Genomic DNA, 9,768 nt, shown 5'->3' with positions numbered 1-9,768 from the left:
GCTGGAGTCACTCCATGGGCAGAGAAGCGGGACTGCCTCCTGAGGATCCCGGGGCAAAGGGGGAAGGGTCCCTGGGTGCAACAGTACCAGGTGCCACTACCAACCCTGCAGAGCCCAGGCCCTGAGTGGCTGGGTCTGACTTCTGGGTCGCTCCCCAGCAGCCCAGCTGTATGTCCCCATTTCGCGTGCGACAAAGTGGGAGCCCAGGGCCCACGCTCTGAAGTGGCTTCGCTCTGCCTGGAGCCGGGGGCCTTCTCTCTCCAAACCATCTGGCCAGTGACTGGTGGCTTGGCCCGCCCCAGGGCTCCCCAGAGATTACTCAGAGACGGGGCCAGCTGACGCTGCCTCTACTCCATTTTACCCATAAAGACGAAGCTCCTCCCTTGAGAACGGAGTGTGGGTTCAGTGACCATGGGACTTAAAGAACTGAACGCCAGGCAAGGGGCACGGGGTCCCTTGGTGAAAGCCTCCACCTCTGATGCTCTGTTCAATCCAGGAGCAGCTTCCTTTCATCCAGACCTGGCAGCCGCTCTGACTCTCTGCTTTGCCAGGGCCAGGAAAGGGCTGGACAGGAAATGGCGCTGAACCCTGCTACCAGCTACACACAGCTATGACCGCTGTGCGCTTGGCACTGGCCGGGCAGCCCCACTGCTCTCAACGCTAGTCGGGAATTCATTCCTCTAACCCATAACCACGGCAGATGAAGCGGAGACACAGACCCAGCCAGCCTCCGTCCCCGCTGCACTGTTTCTGGCCCAGCTTTCAGCAAGAGGCCTGTTGGGTCAGGGTCACGCTTCCAGAATGTTCTGAGTAGTGCGGGTTCGGGGAGCATCGCCCCTTTCCTCAAGGCTGCTGGGCTCTAAGTGGTCCCCACAGAGGGGGTACAGAAGCCACGGAGTCTCACACCAACAGCTGTGCTGCTTGAGGCCGAGAGCCCACTCCCCCTCACCCGCTCCCCAGGGCCCCCAAGGACCCTGCCTCCCTTTCCCTGCGGGACATGAGGTTTCCCACGCAGCTGAGCAGCCTGCCCCATCTTCATCCCCCACCATTTCCCAACTTGGACCAGAGCGGGACCTGGGCCCCCTGAAATTCTGGAATGAGACTGGGGAGGGAGGAGCCACCCAGTTGCCCCAGATGTCATGGAGGAGCCTGGTCTGAGGGGAGACAGGTCCCCTTAGGCCAGAGGAAGGACATCCCCCACAGCAGGAGGCTCTCTGAAACCCGCTCCCCCAGGCCGCCACCCCAAGCCCCACGGGCAGGGGCCTCCGCAGGGCCTCCCAGTGCAGGCCGTGCCCGTGGTGCCGACGGGTCCCAGGCTTCGGGCCCCCCGGGGCCGGGCAGCTGGCCCAGGACGCAGGGCACCCACAGAGCTCCTCCTCTCTCCACAGCCAGCCCCGGCGGCATCCTGGTCATGAAGTCCTGCGCCCCGACGTGCCCCAACAGCACCGTGTCCTCCGACGGCCGCGCCCTCTCGGTGTCCTGCTGCCAGGGCAGCCAGTGCAACCGCAGTGCAGCCTCAGGCCTGGGGGGCAGCCCCGGGGCCCTGTGGGCAGGCACCGCAGCCAGCCTGCTGTGGGCCCTGCTCCGGGCGCCCTGCTGAGGCCCTGGCCTGGAGTTCTCCGCACGGCCCCCGCAGCCCTGCCAGCCCCCACACACCCCACCCGAGGCAGCAGGGTCCCGTCTCCGCGGCCACGCCCCTCCCTCCCTTGCCCAGGCCACACCGAGCCCCTCCCTGGCCCTGGGGAGAGATAAAGGGTCTCACCCCCGAGGGCTCCAGCCCCATTGAGGGAGCTCCGCCCCTGCCTCAGGGAGTCGCTGGTGGGTGCCCCAGAGGAGATGCCCGCTGCAAGACCCACACCTGCAGGAGACCCTCGGCCGTTTGCTGGGGTCCTGGGAACCCTGGCCAGCCACGAGTGGGAAGAGCCCCCAGTTCTCTCCAGCACCGTCTATCACTGTTTCAGAGGCCAGGGGCGGAGGGCCTGGAGCCGGGGATTTCTCCTCTCCCACGCCTGGCCTGACAGAGCGCCGCGCGTGTCAGACCCCTCGGCCTCCTCTTCTGCCCACAGTGGCCCCAGAAGAAAGGACACGGCTCAGGGCTTTGGGCGTGCGTGCCTCCGACTCTGTCCTCCCGGCCAGCCGCCCAGCTCCCCCGTCCCTCCTTCCCTCCCCCGCTCCCTCCATCACAAACCTGCCCGGGGCGCCCTTGCAGCAGGTACCCTGAGGAGGGACCTGTCTCCAGGACTCTCACTGGGGGCTCAGTATGCTGGTCAGTGTCTCCACCCCGGGGACCCTTCTCAGCCCCATCCAGGTGAACACTGACCTCTTAAATGGTCCCCTGGCTGCCCACTGTGGGGGTGGGGAGTCACCTTGGGGTTCAGTGTCAGGCACTAGAATTGGGGGTGTCCATTTTCACTGGGTGTGGGGGGCTCATCCCGGCCCTCCAGGCAGGGACCCCTGCAATGCCCCCCCAGAATAAAGCTGCCAATTCTGTCCGTTCTTACTCTCAGAGGTGCCTGGTCCAGGCCATGTTCCTCATCCGAAGCCAGCTGCGCCTGGGAAAAGGGAAGGCACCAGCAATTAGAGGTGGGTGGGGGGTGCTTTACAGAGAGGAGGGTAGAATTCTTGGTGCTCAGGCCCAGGTGTGGGAGAAATGCTTCTGGTTTGTTACCTGGGAGTCCTGAGTCCACCCTGAGCCCTGCTCCACCATCAAGGCAGAAACACACGGGCAGTCGGTCTCGGGAGCCCTTCCGAGCCTCGGCGTCCCTTGTCCACCCAGCCCCACCAGAGGCCGGGACCCTGTGCGCTTGGCCTCAGCCCTGCAGGGCGCCTCACACCCCCCAGTCCTCTGTCTCCGGTGGGGGCACAAGACTCTTCCGCCACCCTGGACGGGCCTCACAAGGCCACGTCTCCTCCCAGGGCTATTCCAGGGTGGCAAGGCCGGAGCCACACCCTGCCCAGCGTGTGGCTATGGGCACAGATGCAGGGCCCTTCCTCAGGAAGCCCCCTGGGTCCGGGACCCCACGGTGGTCTCAGGGTTGCTCTGCTCCCTTGGCATGAGGGGCCCTTCCCTGGCCCAGGGGCCTCCTCGCTCCGGGTCTGGAGTCCTCGTCCTGCTGTTCTGCCCTTTCAAGCTCGGAAGCCAGGAGGAGATGTCTTTTCCCTTCCCCGACATCCTTATCCCTCGCCTCCCTTCCCCAGTGGCGGAGGCCTCCTGCCTGGCAGAGCTGGCGGCCACAGCCCAGGTGCTTGAGTCAGGAGCCATCCGACCGGCTGGGAGCCTCCCCCGACGGCTGTGGGAATCTGAGCGGGCAGGTGTGCAGGCCTGATGCCCAGCCTCCCTGCGGCCCTTGGCCTCCACTCTCCGCACCTGCCAGGCCTCCAGGCAGTGAGCTTGGCGGGATGTTCCCCCAGCTGCCGTGGCCCAGGGCTGCCTCCTGCCGCTGGACTCTTGCTCCGGAGAGAAGGGTCCCAGCAGTGCCCTCGGCCTGCCCGGCGCTTCCTCTCAGCCCCTGGGGCCGCTGCCCCACCTGAGTGCCCCGAACACCCTGATGGCTCCCACCCAACCTGCTACTGGTCTCCTGAGCCGGTGCTGGGGAAGCGCTGCTGGAGGGCGCAGTGCCCCAGACACCCCGCAGCAGGGAGCCGGGGTCCGCGGAGAAGCGCCTGTCGCCTCACCCGGCTTCCTCCCCATCATCGCACCTTGAGCTGCCTGGAGGCCAACGGAGGGCCGAGCGTGTTGAGGGGAGCCCAGCGAACCCCCAGCAGCCAGGCTGTCAGGATTCCCTGGGACTCCCCGGCACAGCCTCCCACAGGGCCCCGGGTGCTGGGCTCCAGGGTCAGGCGGGGTCAGGTGCTCTCAGCCATCCCGAGAGCAAAGCTGGAGTTTTGTTTTCCCAAGGAAGGTGGGAATCCAGACTACTGCCCGAGGAACCTTCCCAGGAAGCCTGACTCAGGCTCACCCCTCAGGGCAGGCCCCACCCTTGCATGTCCCAACAGCCCACAGAACACAGAACACAGCCTCTGCCTGCAGGAGCTTCTGTGTGCAGGGGCCGGGGCCTGGCAAGGAGCTGTTCCCGTGCAAAACTGTCCATAGCCCCCCGCCACAGGGGAAGAGCCGGGGCACTGGGGGCTGTGGGCCCCCAGCCCCACTCCTGGGTTGGCAAGTGCTCAGCGGGACGCCTGGGCGCTCCTGCTCCCCCACCGTTCAGTCGCCAGCTCTGGAGGGCACCTCCTCCACACCAGGGATCAAGGTTCTCAGATGCCACCGTGAGAGACCATCCCTGCCCTTGAGGCAGGTGAGACTGGGCACAGCAGGCAAAGTGACGAGCTCACATGGGCCACAGCACCTGGCTGAGGCGAGAGGAAGCTGGGAGGCTCAAGGGTGGGGCTGGGACGCTCTGGAAAGCACCCGTGTCTCCGACAATGGGGGCAACATGCAGAGGCTTGGGGGTAGGAAAGGGCTCGATGGCCAAGAGGAGACCCAGGGACACAGGGAGGGAAACGGGTGCCCCTGGGATGGGCAGAGCACACAGCCAGCCCGGTCAGGGCCCAGGAGCAGGACGGGGAGGCCGAGCGTGCCGGGAGCACCAAGGGGTCACCAGGGGAGGGACTGCACCCAACCCAAGTGCAGGGTAAGGAGTGCGGGCTGCTCTGGGCACAGCGGCATGGGCTCCGGGGTGTCTGGGCCTCCATGTTCCTTCCAGCCAGCATGTCCTGCTCCACAAGGACCTGCCACTTCCCTTCTTACATAACACCCTCTTGGGCCCTTAAGCCCCTAGGATCCCAGTGAGTTCCCTGGCATGGGCCTCCCCTCCCTCCCTGGGAGGCCTGTCCTGGTACCCAGTGAGGACTGCAGGAACACGTGCATCTCCTGCAGGGACAGCCTGCCCCAGGCCCCTGCCCAGGACCCAGCATCCACGTGGGGCCCTCAGGGCCTCCGGGCTGAGCAGGGAGCAGCCATGCTAGCCATTCCAGCCTCAAAGCTCAGCTGCCACCTGATCCCAGGATGAGCAGAGACAAGCCTCCTCCACCCAGGTCATGTGTGGACAGCTCACGCGCCCTGTGGAGGTGCCGGTGCCAGTGGCAGACCAACAACAGGGCATGCAGTCATGGAAGACACTTCTTTCCTGCTTAGGGCCAGGAGCAATGATATCTCGGATCAATGATGTCCCCCAAAGTCACCTCTGGCTCCCAAGTGATCCTCTAATCTGTAAAAACATGTGTCTACAGGCTGGGTGTTGCCATCCCTAGAGCTGCCACTGACCTACTGCAGACCTGAAGGCCTCGGAACCCTTGCCAGGGTGGACTCCTCGGCCTGTGAGAATCACTGTTTCTCAGGCGCAGATGTGGGTCAATAGGAAAGGAAGAGCGGGGCGACAGGCCGAGAGATGGCATTGTAACTAACTCCTTGAGGACACGTTAGTGGTGTAAGGGCAGTGCTCACTGCTGAGAACATTGAGCTGGGGACATTGCCCAAGAAGCGCTGCAGGCCAGTCGAGGTCCTGCTAGGACTTCCCTCGAGGGAGTAGGTCTGCACTGACTCATGCTGGAGAGTCCCTTGGTGGGAGAGGAACTCCCTCGGGGCAAAGGGGGACCACAGGCAGAGTAAGAAGAATGCCTGTCCTGAGGACAGGAGAGCAGGTGTGAAGTGGCCCACCTACCAGGAGACCCTCTGGAAGGACAAGCTCAATATCTCGGGATTTTCCTATGACACATTGTGCCATCAGCACTAAATTCATCCCGTGTCTCCCTAGGTGGTCAAAGGTCTGACCCACTTGTCCAGAGGGGGCAGGATGGATGGATGGAGGATGAATGAATGGATGAATGGATGGATGGAGCATGGAGGGAGGAGTGGGTGAATGGATGGATGGAGCATGGAGGGAGGAGTGGGTGAATGGATGGATGGAGAATGAATGCGTGGTGGATGGATCAATGGTGAATGATGGCTGGCTGGATGATGGATGGATGAGTGGATGGATGATGGATGGATGAGTGGATGGATGATGGATGAGTAGATAGAAAATGGAGGATGATGTGGATGAATGGAGGATGAATGCATGAAGGATTGAGGATGAGTGGATGGAGGACGGATGGACGGGAGGTGGATGGATGGATGAAGGGTGGATAGATGAGTGGATGGATGGGTGGACAAATGGTAGACTGATGGATGGAGGATGGACGGATGAGTAGATAGACGGACGGATGGATGAAGGATGGATACGTGAATGGATGGATGGGCAGATGGTTGATTGATGGATGAGGGATGAATAGAGGATAGAGAACGACAAATGAGTGGCGGATGAGTGGACAGATGGATGGAGGATGGATGGATGGATGGATGGGTGGATGATAGAAGATGGATGAACAGGTAGGTATTGGGAGCAAATGAAGGCAGGGGAGTGAGGGAGGAAAGTGAGGTGGGCCCTGTGTTCACCAGCCTTGAACCTACCTCATGGAGCTAAGGGTTGGCAGCCACAAGCTCCAGGCCACAACGGGAAGGTGACTGAGCTGTGGTCCAGCAGAGGGAGACCCCGGAAGCTGGGCATTAACACAAACTCTCTGTCCTTCCCTAGAACCCTGGTGGAAGCATGTCCTACTGTGTGAAAATAACCCCCGTCCGGGACACCTGATTCTTACCCAGGTTCCTTGGGTCTTGCAATTCTAGGGTTCTGTGTTCTGTGCCCAGCTAAGGGCATGCAGTCTTGGGGCTCTGAGGTCCCCGCGACTGTTTGTGCTGTGGCTCCGTGGCTCCGTGGCTCCGTGGCTCCGTGGCTCCGTGGCTCCGTGGCTCCGTGGCTCCGTGGCTCCATGGCTGCAGCCCTCTGCAAGCTCTCTCCCCCACCTCAGGCCTGACACAGTTCACACCCTGAGGGATTCTCTGTCATCACCCAGACTTCAGCACTGGGCACCCTTGCCTAGCCCCATGAATGCCAGTGCCTTGCAGGGACCCTGCTGGTCCTAGGTGCTGACATGTCATCTCTCTCAGGGAAGGCACCAGCCCTGCCCATGGGCACCACCAGCCGTGGGCACCACTAGCCACGCCTGAGAACAGACTTGTTTCTCTGGGCCTTAGGAACCACGGCCCCAGTGCAGCCCTTGCTGGGAACAGGCTGTGCCCCAAGGCAGGGAAGGGTTTCTCCAGGCACAAAACTGCTCCCTGGATTGCCATCCTGGCCGTGCAGGAAAGAGAGGCCCAGCAAGGATGAGGGGCCTGTGTGGAGGGGCAGAGCCAGACTCCAGCCCTGGCCTGTGGCCTGGTCCATGGACACTAGCTGTACACTGGAGGGGTGGCTGGTAGCCAGGGTCCCAGGGGCTGACCTAAGACAGGCGTGGCCTGGGAAGCAGGTGGAAGGGGCCGTGACTGGGACTGTGTAAAGGTGACTCCGGCCCTGGGGGAGGGCTGGGGAGGCGTGGGTGTGATGGTGAAGGGCCCAGACCCAGAGGCCCGGCTCAGCTGTGGCTCCTGCTCGCAGGGTGATGCTGGGCAAGGCTGGGCCCTTGCTGTCCGAGGCTCCATCTGTGCAAGTGAGTGGCTGAGAGGAGCAGGGAAGCCTCTAGAAAGACACCACACCACGCAGCCACCTGCCCCCATCCCGGGGAAAGAGGCAGAGAAGGGGCCTGGCACCTGGGCCCCCAAGCTCTTGCCCAACACCCATCTGCTCACCAGAGGATGGTCACACACCCTTCAGGTCCCTGCTCTGACAGCCGTGCCCAGGTCAGTCCTCCCTCGGCCTCTCAGCCCCAGACTCTCAGCCTCCACCTCGTCACACCCTGCTGGGGGTCCCACAGAGCCAGCAAGGGTCTGTTCCCACTCCCCACTGGTCTGGGGGCCTGTGAGCTGGCCCCGTCCCTCTCCTCTCTTGGTCTCCATTACACCCAAAGTGCCTTGCACATGGCTGGTCCTTATAAAAAGTTGCTGAATGGATGAATGAATGAATGGATGAATGAATGAATGAATGAATGAAGTGCCTCAAGGCAGAGGGATGCATTTTGGAGCCCCTGGGGTGTGGCTGGGACTCCTGCTTGCCCAGGTGACAGCCTGAGGCTGAAGAAGCCCCTCCCTGTGCCCTGGTGCTTCCCAGCTCCTCCAGCCCAGGGCCCTGCCTTGTCTACGGGGTACCCACTCAGCCAGGACGTGGCCCGGGGCTGCTCTCCTGGAAGCCTGGAGTAGCGGGCTGAGAGGCCTGAGCCAGGCGCTTCCCTCTCTGGGCCGCCACACCCTTGCGTGATCCTCGGAGCCCAGCCCGAGGTAGAGGGGGCAGAAGCTGGGGGAAGGGTCGTGGGCAAGGAACTTCTGCTCCAGAGAGAGGCCTGGGCTCGTCCCCACACCGGGCCTGCTCCCGGGCCAGGCTTCTGGGTTCAGGGTGCAGCCGGCAGGGCTGAGGGGGCGGGGCGGTGGTTTTCCCTGCCCCAGGCTCCTTCATCACCAACCTCAGGTGTCGTCCCTGCTGCCAACAGCCTGATGGTACCAGCCACCAGGCCCAGGGCCCCGGCTCCAAGGGGTGAGTGGGAGGGGCGGAGTGGGGAGAGGTCCCAGGTGCTAGAGGACAGAAGAGGGGGGAGGGGAAGGGCCAGCAGTGAGGGTGAGAAGTGCCTGAGACCCCACCAGGTTCTGCCCCACTCAGGGGCATGCCCGTACCTGCCTGGCACTCTCTGACCTTCATTTCTTCACCAGCAAACAAGCACTGGGCGAGGACTGGCATGAGGGACCACAACAGCTCCTCTCCCCATTCCAACCCCTGGCTCTAAGGCTCTAGTCAGGTCACTGCCTACAAGAAGCCCTCCCTGACTGCACTGTCCCCATAAGCTCCCAGCTGTCCAAGGGCTCCTGGCATCAGAATCACCTACTTTCTCCTGAAAGTGAACTGTGCGTGGGGCCGCTGTTCATGCTTCCTGACGGTGAATCATGCGTGGGGCCGCTGCTCATGCCTCCTGAGGGTGAACCGTGCGTGGGGCTGCTGTTCATGCTTTTGCTAGGACCACCTGGCATGGGCAGCTCATCCTCGTGAGTAGCCCGGCCGGGGAGGAGGCCTTCCTCCCCCAGAACTGAAACCTGTTGTGACTTCCATGCCTAGCAGGGACGCAGCCACGGTGACACCTGAGGCGTCCCACCGGGCTGAGCTAGACATGCAGGGCTCTCCTCCTCCAGCCCCAGGTGTGGGAGCCCACTCCCCCGTGTCCCACACTCAGACCCCACTCTCAGGCCACCTGACATCCTGGGCCCTCCAGCGCCACCAGGCCCAACAGGGATCCCAAACCTGTTCTCCCAGCAGCTGTCACGCCCCTGGCCACAGTGAGTCACCCTCCCCACCTGCCATGCCCACCGAGTCACCACCCTGTCACCAAGCCCTGAGCTCTGCTTCCCAAGGCCCCTGGAAGCACCTTCCCCCAAGCCACCCATGCCTCTCACTGCACCCCACGGATACAGGGACTTGGAGCTGGAAGAGATGTCCTCTCTCTGGGTGAGGCATAGACCTCTGGGTCACCTGCCTTGGCAAGTGAAACTTCACTTGAGGAAGCCTGGCACCAGCCAGCAGCCAGGCACCAGATGCAAATGTGGGGCTGCCCCAGGGGCTCCTGCCTGCACCCCTCCTGGTTTCCAAAGGCACCACCCGACAGCCCCTCCAGTGGGCAGGTCTTCCAGGTCCCGGGACTGTCAGGGAGAGCCCGGCCAGGAGCATTCTCAGGAGACACCTGTGGGGATCTGCAGCATCCGCGATGCGGGGCTCAGCAGGGCAGAGATGGGGGAGGAAGGGCCCTGGGGTCGGT

Source organism: Saimiri boliviensis, chromosome 15 (assembly GCF_048565385.1).
Source record: "Saimiri boliviensis isolate mSaiBol1 chromosome 15, mSaiBol1.pri, whole genome shotgun sequence".
NCBI classification, from domain to species: domain Eukaryota; kingdom Metazoa; phylum Chordata; class Mammalia; order Primates; family Cebidae; genus Saimiri; species Saimiri boliviensis.
This window is presented reverse-complemented; position numbering follows the sequence as displayed.